Here is a 13,840-nt window from a genome sequence, read left to right on the forward strand (position 1 = left end):
TGCCTGCCTTCCTTCCTTCCTGCCTACCTGCCTGCCTGCTTTCTTGCCTTCCTTCCTTCCTTCCTGCCTTCCTTCCCTCCCTCCCTCCCTCCCTCCTTCCCTCCCTTCCCTTTCTCCCTCCCTCTCCTCCCTCCCTCCCTTCCTTCGTTTCCTTCCTTCCTACCACTCTAACAGGCATATATGGCTTTGCAGTTTAAGATTAGGGTGATGGAGACACTTCTCAGCCCAGGCACACAGAATGGGGATGCATATAAGCGAGGCTATTTGTGGCAGCAGGGGAGAATGTCCCTTAAATCTGTATGGCTCAGAGTGGGACCTGTCACCTTGGGACAACATGCAAGAAGCATTCCTCCATTGGAAGTGTGGGAAAAGTCCAGGCTGTAGAATCAGACCCCAGCTCTGGTCCCAACTCTGCTGTTTTCTGGCCAGAAGACCTTGAATACATCCCTTCTCCTCTAAGCCACACTTTCATCATCCGCAACCGGAAGGAGAATTATAACTGTCTCCGAGCCTGGTGATGAGCAGTTAATAGTATAATTCATGTGAAATAGTTCCACCAGTTGAGATATGTGAGAACTACAACTTCCTTTACTTTTTCTACTTCATTTTTGCGTCTCTTTCGCTGAGCGGGAGGAAACGTTTTGGCACCATCCTACCTCCAGGGATTTGCGTTAAGGTCCAAGTGCTTAGTAAACATCAGCAGTTGGATTTAAAGATTCTTGGTAAAACTGGTTATTGGAGGCTCCAATGTGCTTGTACATGATTAGGAGACTGTCAAGTGCTCTGGAAAGTGGCCACTGTGATTATTTTCCAAAGGTCTCTGCTGTCCCCATCATCCTGCCTCTTTCCATGGGTGACCCAAGCTTACCACCTCCACACATGTTCTCAAAGAAACATACATATGTTCAGTCAGGATGAGCAAGACTGTGTCTGCCCTGGAGGGGTGAGCACGGACCAGGGGAGATAAGATGAGTAGAGAAATGAAGTTACAAGGGGGTCTTCTCACCACAGAATAAGCCAAGTCAGGCAGTAAGTAAGTGATCTTAGAGGAGGGAGACCTTACTGCCTAGCAGGGTGTCTTGGAAGAGGTGGTACCATCTGAGAATCTTTAGACCGAGGAGAGTATTCAAGGCAAGGGAAGCAACACGGGCAAAGGTGGGAGGTGGGGAAGGGAAGGGCATTTATAGAGAACCAGCGTGGAGACGTGTTTGGCTGGCACATGGCAAGAAGGGATGTAGTGGAGAGGAAGGCTAAGAAGGCACCCATGGGGAGCCTTGGATGCCAAGCTGAGGCATGTGGACATACTTCCTTAGACGATGGTAAGCCCAAACCAGCTTTTAAGTAGGAAGTTTTCTGAACTAAACTGAATTTTTGGAAGGTAACTCCAGCATCTAGGAGACAAGACTAAAGGGGGAATAACTTCAGGCAGGTGATCCAGGTAGGAGGTGAGGATGAAGGTTGGGAGAAGAGGCAAGGAGGAGCAGGTGGTAGGGATGGAGTGAGAGAGTGGTACAGAGACACTGGGAGATGAAGCTGACAGCTTCTGATAGCTGATACAACTGGCGAGGGCGTGAGTGTGGGCAGAGAGAAGAAGGTAGAGTTGAAGAGGTTCCTTTGTTCTTGGTCATTGTATTAGTTTTCCATAGCTGCTGTGACAAACTACCACACATGTGCTGGCTTAAAAGAACACAAATTTATTATCTTAGAGCTCTGTAGGTCAGAGGAGTCCTGGTGGCACGGTGGTTAAGAGCTCGGCTGCTAACTGAAAGGTCGTCAGCTTGAATCCACCAGCCACTCCTTGGAAACCCTATGGGGCAGTTCTACTCTGTCCTATAGGGTTGCTATGAATTGGACTTGACTTGATGGCAACGGGTGTGGTTTTGTTTTGGTAGGTCAGAAGTCCAACATGGGACTCACTTCGCTAAAATCAAGGTGTCGGCAGAGCAGTGTTTCTTCAAGAGCTTTAGGGAGGATCCTTTTCCTTGCCTGTTCTAGCTTCTAGAGACCGCCCACATTGCTTGGCTCATGGCCCCCTCTCCCCCATCTTTACAGCCAGCATCTCCCTGACCCATCTTCCATACTCACATCTCCCTCTGCCCACAGCCGGGAAAGGCTATCTGATTTTAAGGACCCATGTGATTAGACTTGGCCCACCTGGATAATCCAGGGTCATCTCTCCATCTTAAGGGCTTTAACCTAATAACATCTGCAAGTCCCTTTATCAAGTAAGGTAGCATACATATTCACAAGTTCCAGGGATGAAGACATGGACATCTTTGGCGGGGGGCATTGTTCTGCCCACCAAAGTTATTTAGCCTCCAGCTCCAGATCCAGGCAGAAGCGCCTCTCCCAGTGCGGCTGATGCCTCCTTGGGGGATCCCTCTGTCCCCTCTGAAGTTTCTGACCAGGCCCCTTTCTCCAAGCACTCAACCCAAGCCCATCTTCAGCTCCTCCTCCTCATGACTAACTTGATTTCTTGCCTTGGTTCCCTTCTCTTGAACTTTTGCTCTCTTCCCCACCTCCCTGTCTCTGCCCAATTTTCTGCACTCTGCTTTGCGTGCTGCTATGATGCTGCACAGGTTTCAGCGGAGCTTCCAGACTAAGATGGACTAGGAAGAAAAGCATGGTGATCTACTTCTGAAAACCAGCCAATGAAAACCCTTGAATCACAACAGTCCAATCTGCAGCCTATCATGGGGATGGTGCATGACCAGTCAGTGTTTTGATACACTGTGCGTGGGGTTGCCATGAGTCAGGGACTGGCTTGGCGGGGCAGCTAACAATACCACCAATGACAAGATTGGCAACTGGCTACCAGCCTCCCTGCTCTGTCCTCCATCAGCCAGCCTCCTGCCATCAGCAATTTGGGATACAGAATGGATATTCTCTGGGGACCTTTGGGACAGCCAGGAGGAAACCAGCTTCTCTGCACCCCCACTGTCGAGGGGGAGCGCTTCCTCGGCTGCCTGGCGGGCACCCTCTGAGGACCTCTCCTTTCGTTTGCCCGGGTGGGGTCATTGCTCCAACAGCTCTCAGGACCTGCCACATGCAGAAAGGAGGCACTGCCTTCATCCCCACATGGTTGCCACCACCTCCAAGGCTGGGGGGACTCAGAGTACCTCCGGAATTCACCAGCATTCAAAGGGCTCTTAGCTAAGGAGCCTCTGCTCCCTCCCCAGTCAGCAGTTCTCCAAGCCAGCGCAGTGCATTTTGTTTGTCAAAGCCTCAGGAGCAAGAAACGCGGAATGAAAGCAAACAGCTCGGCTCTGACCACAGCATGGGTTGGTGTTTGTTCTCCAGCTGCACATGGGCCCTGGCCTTGCCCTGCAGACACCCCGGGGCGGCCAGGGCCACATTCCGGGGTCACATGGGCAGCTCAGCCTGAGGTGGTAAAACAAACACACACGGGTGACTCTGCAGAGGAGAGCCGCCTGGGGCCTCTGGGCCCGGGATTATCTGAAGAAATGTGGGCGAGGCCGTTGCACTCTCCCCAAAGTTCCCACAGCCACAGCATTCCTGGCTGTGAGGACCATGGAGGGGACAAGCCACCTCTCCCAGGCCACCTGCAGCTTGCTCCTGTAGGGACCCTCAGCTCCAGCCAAACCCAGCACCTGTCACCACTGAAAGCCTTGTCTTCTCCCTGGTCATGGCTTTGTTCACCCCCCTACCCCCAACACCTTGATGCCATTCAGCAAACCTCCCCAACCCTTTCCAGCCTTCCTGGGCCAGTGCCAGGAGATGGGGCCGTGGAGATGATTCAGACACAGTGCCAGCATGCCCGGACCTCCCAGTGAAGGAGGCAGGGACTTACACGGACCAACACAATGCAATGAGCTGAGGGCCATGGTGTGGACACCCAGGGCGCTAGAGAGCAAGCAATCAGGGGAGGCTTCCTGGAGGAGGAGAAACCTGAGCAGAGTAGGAGGGTTAGCCAAGCAAAGGGAGTTAATGGAGGGCATTGTAGGAAGAGGGGTGTTCACCTCGAGGAGAGACCATCTTTGCTGGATCTTCTCACCCTCAAGCCCAACCCAGACACCTCTGTGTAGCTATGTGTTCATTTGTCTTATTGGCATGATGGGACCACGTTAGGGAGTGTGAGTGAGTGTGTGTGTGTGTGTTTGTGTGAGATGAGTATGTGTGTATGAATGTGGGTTAGCATGTAATGTGTGAGTGTGTACGAGTGTTTGTGAGTGTAAGTATGTGTGTGTATGAGGGTCTGTGAGTGTATGTGTGTATGTGTCAGTGTGTGAGTATGAGTGTGTGTGAGTGTGACAGTATATGTGAGTATGTGACTGTGCGTTTGAGTGTGAGTGTGTGAATGTGTGCTTGTGTGAGTGTGAATGTGTGAATGCCTATGTGTGTGTGAATGTGCATGAGAGAGTATGAGACGGAGTGTGAATGTGTGTGTGTGAGTGTGTGTGAATGTGCATGAGAGTACATGCGAATGTGTGTGTGCAAAAGTGTGTGGGTATGTGTGAGTGTATGTGAGTGTGAGAGCATGTGGGAATACGTATGTGTATGAGTGTGAATGTGCGAATGCCTGTAAGTGTGTGAATGCACGTGAATGTGTGTGAATGTATGTGTGTGAATGTGTGTATATGCCTGTGAGTGTGTGTGTGTGTGAGTGTGAATGCCTATAAAGTGTGAATGCGTGTGAGTGTGCGTGAATGTGTGTGTGGGAATGTGGGAATGTATGTGTGTGAACGTGTTTGTGTATATGCATGTGAGTGTGTGTGTGTATGTGTGTGAGTGTGAATGCCTATAAATATGTGAATACGTGTGAACGTGTGTGTGAGTGTGTGTGTATGGGAATGTGGGAATGTGTTTGCATGTATGTGTGTGAGTGTGTGTGAGTGTGTGTGTGAGTGTGAATGCCTATAAATATGTGAATGTGTGTGAATGTGTGTGTGGGAATGTGTGTGAGTGTGTATGTGTGTGTGTGAATGTGTGAATGCCTATAACTGTGTGAACGTGTGTGACAGTGTGTGTAAGAGTGAGTGTGAATGTGTGAATGTGTGTATGAGGGTGTATGTGTGAGTGTGTATAACAGTCCATGTGAATGTGTGTGCAAGATTGTGTGTGACAATATGTGTGTATGTGATCATGTATTTGAGAGAGTATGTGTGAATGTGTGTACGTGTGAGAGTGTGTGTATCAGAGTATCTGTGTGTAAATGTGTGTTTGTGTATGTGAATGTGTGTGAGTGTCTGAATGTATGTCTGTGAATGTGTGTGAGTGTGTGTGTGTATGAGTGTGACAGTGTGTATGAGTGTGTGGTATCTGTGACCCCTCCCACCCTCTGGGTCGCCCCCACAGCGACTGCACGCCAGCTTGCTGAGCACCCAGAGATGGCTGTGTCTGCAGCACAGCAGACGAGGCCTCCAGCCTGGGCGTCCCAGTACAGGCGCTGCCCTTCCCAGCTGTGTCTCCTCAGCTGTAAAGTGCAGATAAGCACGGCGTTTGCCTCAAGGGCTCTTGTGGCAACTCTGTAACATGATTGACAAGTGCAAAGCATTTGCGAGGGCCTGGCACACAGCAAGTGCTCAATAAATGTAGCTACTGTTATTCTGGGCCATGGTCTAATACCCCCCGAGCCTCTGTCCCAGGTGCTGGCTGCTGTGCTAGAAGCCCCAGGGCGCAGTGGAAAAGCCCCAATGCAGGGCCAGCCTGAGGCGAGTACAGGCCCAGCTCTGCGCCCTGGGCTGCTGCCCAGCCTGGGCCTGTCTTGGTGATGTCACAGCTAGCCCGGCGCGCTTGGAGCTTTCCCAGGAGAGTGCTCTTGCTGCTGCCCCCCACCCCCTGCCCCCGAGCCCACTCTTAGGTCCCCCACTGGCCTCCCTACTCTGGGGCGAGGACACTGGGCTGAGTGAGGCTGGCCAGGAAGAGACCCCACTGGGTACCCGGTGGGACCTAGTGGGCTGGGGGCCCTGGAGCTGGCCTTGTTACTGGCCAGGAGGCTCCGTGTCTGCCCCGCTACCCTCCGCCCTGCTCTCCGGTCTGGCGGCTGCAGCTACAGGATGACAGCTGCCATCTGTGCCTGGCCTCTGCCAGTGCAGGCATGGGCTGAGCTGCTGCCCTCGCTACTCCCCACTCTGCTGCCGAGCATCTCCATTACCCACGTGGGAGGGGAGGCTGGCGGCCCGAAGCACGGGGGACCGAGGTCATGATAGGGAACAGCACGTGCTGGAAGCCAGTGCAATTCCAGAAAGAATCGGAGAAGGCAATTTTAGAAAGCACCTGAGAATCTAGGGTTGCAACTTGCCTCCCAATGACGGGGCTTCGCCCAGCTCCTCTGAATGTCAAAAGCAGAAGGGTCAGAGGAGAGGGAAGCCTCGCCAAATGCCTCCCGCCTGGCTGGGAGGGGGCGGCTAACACCCCTTCAGCGTTCTTTTTGGTTGTTGATGGCCCCCGCAGAGCGCACGTCTCCTGCGACCGGAGAAGCTGTGGCAAGTCCCTGCAAGACACAGCACTAAAACCTGATCGTTAGTTTTCAGTCTCCAGCGGAACCTCCAAGAAGGCCCGTCAGGGGGACAGAGAGCCTGTCCCCCCACACTGCTTCCTGCTGCCATTGGTGTCCATGTGGGCCCAGCCTGTCCCCACATGGTCCCAGGGGTGATGATGATCCCAGGAAAGGGGCTGAAAAGGGGGTGAGGACGGCGACCCGGGGGACAGCCAGGGGCACTCCCCTTGCCTCTCTCCAGTCACTGAGTCTTAGAAAAGCGCCTGCTGCACAGGGGCCGGCCCCTTTCTGGATTTTTAATGCAACCACCTCCCTCCATGAGCCGCAGTCCCCCTGCGGAGTGTGGAATTGTCGGGACACTTCTCCTCCTGACCGCTGCCAGCTTTTTTCGTAGCCTGAAATGACTAAAACCTCTGCTTGTTCCAAGCGGAATGCCAAGGCACTGGGTCTTGAACAAGTTTCCCTTGTCCCTCACTGGCCACTTGTGCCTTCCATGTGTTTTCTTCTGACACTCCGCTTGAACGTCTCAGGGCCTGTCTGCTGGTGGGGGAAAAGCACTTAGAGCTGCAGTGGGCATGGCAAGGGTGCTGGGTGTAGGAGGGTGCTGGCAACTGACGTATATTAAGCACCAATTAGGAATTGGTTATGGAGTCCCTAGGTGGTGAAAACGGTTAAGTGTTCAGCTACTAACTGAAAAAGTTGGCAGTTTGAATTCACCCAGAGGCACCTTGGATGAAAGTCCTGGCAATCTACTTCTGAAGAATCACAGCCATAGAAAACCCGATGGAGCACAGTTCTGCACTGACACACACGGGGTCTCCGTAAGTCTGAATCGACTAGAAAGCAATTGGTTTGGTTTGGTTAGGGGTTGGTTGTTTGAAATATCTCTCACCTTTGGGCCATATAACAGCCCTGTAAGATATACCTTATTAGCTCTTTTCACAAAGGGGAAACTGAGGCTTAGGGAGGTGGAGAAACATCCCAAGGCTGCACAGTGTCAGTGAAGACCCAGAATTTGAAGTCATGACTGGCTGACTCCAGAAGCCACAGCTTTCATAAATACCTTGGAGGTATCAAGTACCAGGTGCTTTTATGTAGGGCCAGGCATAGAGCTAGTGTTCAAAGCATACCTGCTAAATGAGCGAAGCATGAGTAAATGAATGCATGAATGAATGAATGAGTAACTGAGAGAACAAAGCTGCTTTAAGATCATGGAAACCAGTCCAGGAGGTTCCCTCTATGACCTCATGCTCAAACGTTCCCGCCCACAGCTTCTCGAATCTGAAAGCTGACCCTGCCAAGTTTGCCCAGTTGATAAGGCCACGCAGCTTACCTGCACCTGTTATCTGCAACCCGTCTCCAAACAGGAAGCTAGGTTGGGATAAGGCCAAGGAAGGCAATACCTGGAATCATTAACAGACTAGGATTAGCTATCTAATGGGATGCCACAAATACGTATTGAGCACCTACTATGTGTAAAGCTCTGTGCTAGACCCCGAGGGGGAGATGGGAAACCAGACAGTGCCGACCTTTCTATGGCTTATAATCTACTGGGGAAGACAGGCCGATGTTAGAGAAGTAACTACAAACGGGATGAGGGACATGAAAAGGGAGAGGTATGAAGCCAGGCGGTCACAGCCAACCTCTTGGGGACGGGACCTTTAAGCTGGGGCCTGGGAGATGAGAAGGAGTCAGCCGGAAGTTAGGCGTGCAATGGAAAGTATCTACTTCTCTTCAGCTTCAACAGCTCTAGGGCACCAAGGTGCTTTCGTTTTTGTTTTTCCTGTTCCTGGTCAAAATGGGTCTCCCACAAGCCATCTCCCTCCTGAACACAGAGGCGTCTGCCTGTTCCCTGAGCTCGAGCTTAGCTTTTTCTCTATTCCTATCCTGCTCTCCAGAAACAATGATCCAGCCCTGCACTTTTCATTCAGACCTCCTGCGGGCCTTCCCCTCTCCTCTTTAACCGGTGTGTATTGCAACCTACTCATGCTGGCCTGCTAACCACTTGCCGTTGAGTGGACTCTGACTCATAGTGACCCCATGTGTATCAGAGTAGAACTGTGCTCCATAGGGTTTTCAGTGGCTGAGTTTTCGGAAGCAGATCACCAGGCCTTTCTTCTGAGGCGTCTCTGGGTGGACTTGAACCTCCAACCTTTTGGTTTGAAGCCCAGTGCGTTAACTGTTTGCACCACCCGGGGACTCCTTCAGGGACACAGTGAGTAGCAAAGCAGGCATTTATGGACCAGCTTTGGATCCTACCTACAACCTTTAGTATTATTTCGGGGGCGGGGGTAGGGATGTGTTGTGAGTTCCAAGCAACTGACTTGCACATTATTTGGAAACAGAGCCCGTTTGTAGCAGTGGACAGACTACCCACAGCTTTCAAACACTTTTTTTTTTTTTTTTTAAAGCCAGAGAAACCTCTGTTCCAATAACATCTTACACGCTAGCTCAAGATGTAAAACAGATTTTCAAATGAACGGGTCCAGTTGAGGTTGAAGGATGGAGGCCGTCTAGAAACGTCCTTGTCCCTCAGAGTTCTGCCATGCGTGGTATAAAGCTCCCAGCCTATCCTGTTGCCAGCTAGGACTTCTGAAGATGAGCTGAGTTACTGAGTTTAATTGAATGACAATGTATCGACTACATGGGGCTGTTTAGGACACAGGAGAGGTCTCCGGTTGAAGGCTTGTCTTATTCTGAATATGCCTCTGTTTAAACAGAACTGATCATTTTTCTTACAGTGATGGCAGGTTAAAGGGGTACTCCACTGAACCCCAAGATATTGCCAGTGTCGTTTTCCATGGATCAAACAAGGCAGATCAAAGTAAAGACTTTCAAAATTCTCTTGCAGGAGAAAATTCCTCCAGGCAAAACTTCGAGGTTTTCACAGTCCTGAAAACTAAGCTTGACTTTCTTCTGGCACCAAAAAAGGTCCCTTTATTTGTGCCAAGCAGGAATATATTTCTTCTCCGAAACTATTTTATAGATTATGTGTCATTTTCTACTTTCCTTTTCATTCTTGTAGTAATTATCTTCCTTTAAGAAAATGTCTGTACAGCATATAGCAGGCATGTTTAGGCAGATAAGCACGCAAGCCGAGCCAGCCGGGAGCAGAGCTGTTTCTGTAACCCTTCTAAATCCCGGGGCTCCGGGGGTTACATCTCAGGGCAGTGCCGCATTCAAAGAACCAAAGTCTCATAGCCAAAAAAGTAATTAAAAAGGAATTCCAAACCTGGGCTTCTCAAAACTGTGAAGGAGATCCCTATTCAGTCTGCTGTAACAGTTTCTTCCAGTGGTACATCTCTCACCACCTTCTAAATTACTATCCTTGTTATTGTCTGATTTTGCATAGTACAAATAGATCATTCAAACCGACGCACTCTTGCAGCCTGAACCAACCAGTTCAATGGAGCAATATTTGGTTGTTACTTTACTAGTGTCCAGCGGCCCATAAGGCAAAGGAAATCTGACCCCTGGACCAATAAGAGAATTATTATGACCACTCCTTCTCATAGAAAAAAATGAGAGACTTCATGTATGCTTCTATATGCACATAGTTAATATATTGTATCTAAGGTTAAATAGAGTAGAAGTTATTACTGTGATAATCCAATGGGAGGCAGATACTAGATGGTAAAATTATAAGTTCCTCCCTTTGCTGTGATCATAGTGAACGTGTGGGATTGTGACAATGATTGGGGTGAGAAATAGCTCCCGAATTTGTTAAAGACCAAAAAAAAACACCTCAAAGCAAACAAAACAAACCAGTTGCCGTCAAGCTGATTCTGACTCACGGCCATCCCGTGTGTGTCAGAGGAGAACTGTGCTCCATAGGTCATTAATGGTTGACTTTTCAGAAGTAGATTGCCAGGCTGTTCTTCCAAGGTGCCTCTGGATAGAACCATCAACATTTCAGTTAGGAGCCTAGTGAGTTAACCGTTGGCATCACTCAGGGACTCCACCCCCAAAAATCAGAGAAGTTTTCAGAAAACAACTCAAGTGAAAAGGGAATCCCTATGAACAACTCCTAGACCACAATGTTATTTCTCCTCTTTTAAAATATTCTATTGTTTTACATGAAAGTTTACACAGCAAATCAGGTTCCCAATTTAACAAGTTTTATACAGATTGTTCTGTGACACTGCTTACAATTTTCATAATATGTCAGCATTCTTATTATTTCCATTCTGTTTGTTGTGTTTCCATTAATCTAGCTTCCCTTCCTGTCCTTGCCATCTCATCTTTGCTTTTGGGTAAATGTTGACCGTTTGGTTTCATATAGTTGATTGTTTAAGAGAAGACTTTACTCATGGGTGATATTATTTATTTTATAAGCCTATCTATTATTTGGGTGAAAATGAGCCCCACGAGTAGTTTCAGTGCCAAGTTCAAAGGGTATCTTAGGGCAACAGTCTTGGGGATTCCTCTAGTCTCTATTGGTCCAGTAGGTCTGGCATTTTTCAGGAATTTGAATTTTGTTATGCATTTTTTTCCCACTCTATCCGGGACCTTCTACTGTGTCCCCCTGGTCAAAAAGGTCGGTGGTGGTAGCCAGACATCATCTAGTTCTTCTGGTCTCAGTCTAGAAGAGGCTGTGGTTCCTGTGGGCTATTAGTCCTGTGGACTAGTTTCTTCTTTGAGTCTTTGGTTTCCTTCATTCTCTTTTCCTCCAGAGGAGTAGAGACCAATAGTTGTATCTTAGATGGCCACTCACAAGTTTTTAGGACCCCAGATGCTACTCACCAAACTCGGGTGTAGAACATTATCTTTATGTACTATATTATGCCAGTTGACTAACTTGTCCCACAAGACTGTGGTCCTAAGCTTTTTTAACCCAGTAAATCTATCCTCCAATTGTCTGGATCTGTCTAGGAAGTCTCCATAACTATGCCCCTATGTGCTTTATTACATATATGGATATATATACATCACACACAAATATGTACACATATATATGCCTACAGATACACCAATACATACACGTGCGGGTACTCGAATATGCCTTCTTATACACACGTATGCATAATATCTACATATGTAACCACACACATATTTTTTGGTTATTACTGTTGTTGCAAAATTGTATATCTTATAGTATTTACTAAAGTTGTCCCTTTTTCTCATGTACTTTTTAGTGTCTTTCTTCACCTTGGTCAAGTCATGCAGACTTAACCCATATTTGGTGTTGCCTTTCCCATCACCAAAAATAACAAATGCCTGCTATCAAGTAAGGGATCCCCTCTTCCTCCCCTGCCCATCTCTGGTAACAACCAAAGAACATGGCTTTCTGTCTGTATATCTATTCTTGACTTCTTTATAATAGTGCGACCATACAACATTTGTCGTTTTGTGGTTGACTTATTTCTCTCGGTATAACATCCTCCAGATTCATCTATGCTGTATCACAGACTCCTCACTATTCTTTATAATTGCTTAGTATTCCATTGTATATATATATATATACCACAACTTGTTTATCCATTCATCCATTGATGGGCACTTAGGTTGTTTCCATATTTTTGTTAGTGTGAATAATACTGCAATGAATATAGGTGTGCATATGGCAATTCATGTCATTGCTCTTATACCTCTTGGATATATACCTAGGAGTGGGATTGTTGGATCATAAGGTATTTTTATTTCTAGCTTTTTGAGGAAATGCCATAACATTTTCCATAGTAGTCGTACCATTTTACAATCTGTATAAGTGTTCCAGTCTCCCCACAACCTCACCAGCATTTGTTCTCTTCTGTTTTGTTTTGTTTTTTTTTCCTTGATCATTGCCATTTCTGCAGGAGGGAGATAGTATCTTATTGTAGTTTGATTTGCATCTCTCTAATGGCTAATGATCATGAGCATTTTTTCATGTATTTGTTGCCTGTCTGAATGTTCTCTTTGGTGAAGTGTATGTTCATGTCCTTTGCCCATTTTTTAATTGGATTGTTTGTCTTTTTGTTGTTGAGTTGTTAAAGTTTTCTATATATTTTAGAAATCAGACCTTTGTCAGATATGTCCTTGCAAAGGTTTTTTCCTAGTCTGTAGGCTCTTTTTTTATTCTTTTGGTAAAGACTTTGATGAGCTTAAGTATTTAATTTTTAGGAGGTCCAGTTTTCTAATTTATCTTCTGTTTTTTGTACATTTTTTGTTGTGTTTAATAGGCTATTTATGCTGAAAATTAGGTTCCCTAGTTTTATCCCTATATTATCTTCCAGGAACATTATAGTTTTAGCCTTAACCTTTAGGTCTTTGATCCATTTTGAGTCAGTTTTTGTGTATGGTGTGAGGTATGGATCCTGTTTCATTTTTCTGAAAATGGATAACCAGTTTTGCCAGCACCATTTGTTAAAGAGACTGTTTCTTCCCCATTGAATGCACTTTGACCCTTTGTTGAAGATCAGCTGTGCACAGATGGATGGATTTACTTCTGGGTTCTCAATTCTATTCCATTGGTCTACGTGTCTGTCATTGAACAAGTACCAGGCTGTTTTGATTACTGTGGCTGTGTAGTAAGTTTTGAGATTGAGAAGTGTGAGACCTCCAACTTTGTTCTTCAATATTGCTTTAGCTATTCAGGGCCTCGATCCCTTCCATAGAAAGTTGGAGATTAATTTTTCCATTTTGTTAAAGAATGCTGTTGAGACTTGGATTGGGATTGCATTATATTTATAGATCACTTTGGGTAGTATTAACATTTTCACAGTGTTAAGTCTTCCAATCCATGAGCATAGAATGCTTTTCCATTGGTGTAGGTCTCTTTTGGTTTTTTGCAGTGGTAATTTATAGTTTTCTTTGCATAAGGCTTTTATGTACCTGGTTAGGTTTATTCCTAGGTATTTTATCCTTTTGGGGGTTATTGTAAATGGTATTGCTTTTTTGATTTCCTTTTTGGAGTTCTCCTTGTTAGTGTAGAGGAAGCCAACTGATTTTTTGGTGTTGATCTTGTATCCTGCCACTTTGCTGAATCCTTCTATTAGTTCCAGTAACTTTTTTGTGGAGTCTCTGGGGTTTTTTATGTATAGGATCATGTCATCTGTGAATAAGAATAATCTTACTTCTTCCTTTTCAATTTGGATAGCCTTTATTTCCTGTTTGCCTTATTGCTCTAGCTATACTTCCAGTACAGTATTGAATAAGAGTAGTGTTGAATAAATAGTGCCCTCATATTGAATAAAGGGCATCCTGTTCTCCACGGGAATGCTCTCAAACTTTCTCTGTTGAGAATGTTGGCTGTTGGTTTTGCCTGTTGTTGTTGTTAGGTGCCATCAAGTGGATTCTGACTTCTAGTGACCCCGTGTACAACAGAACGAAACTCTGCCCAGTCCTGCGCCATCCTCACAATTGTCGTTATGTTATGCTTGAGCCCATTGTTGCAGCCACTGT

The 13,840-nt window shown here is 47.0% G+C and overlaps 1 pseudogene; it reads left to right on the forward strand.

Annotated features, from left to right (window-relative positions):
- LOC101351849 (UDP-glucuronosyltransferase 2B33 pseudogene) overlaps positions 1 to 518 on the forward strand; it is a 7,317-nt pseudogene extending 6,799 nt beyond the window's left edge.
- The last annotated feature ends 13,322 nt before the right edge of the window (positions 519 to 13,840 follow it).

Source organism: Trichechus manatus, unplaced genomic scaffold (genome assembly GCF_000243295.1).
Source record: "Trichechus manatus latirostris isolate Lorelei unplaced genomic scaffold, TriManLat1.0 scaffold00031, whole genome shotgun sequence".
Classification (NCBI taxonomy): Eukaryota; Metazoa; Chordata; class Mammalia; order Sirenia; family Trichechidae; genus Trichechus; species Trichechus manatus.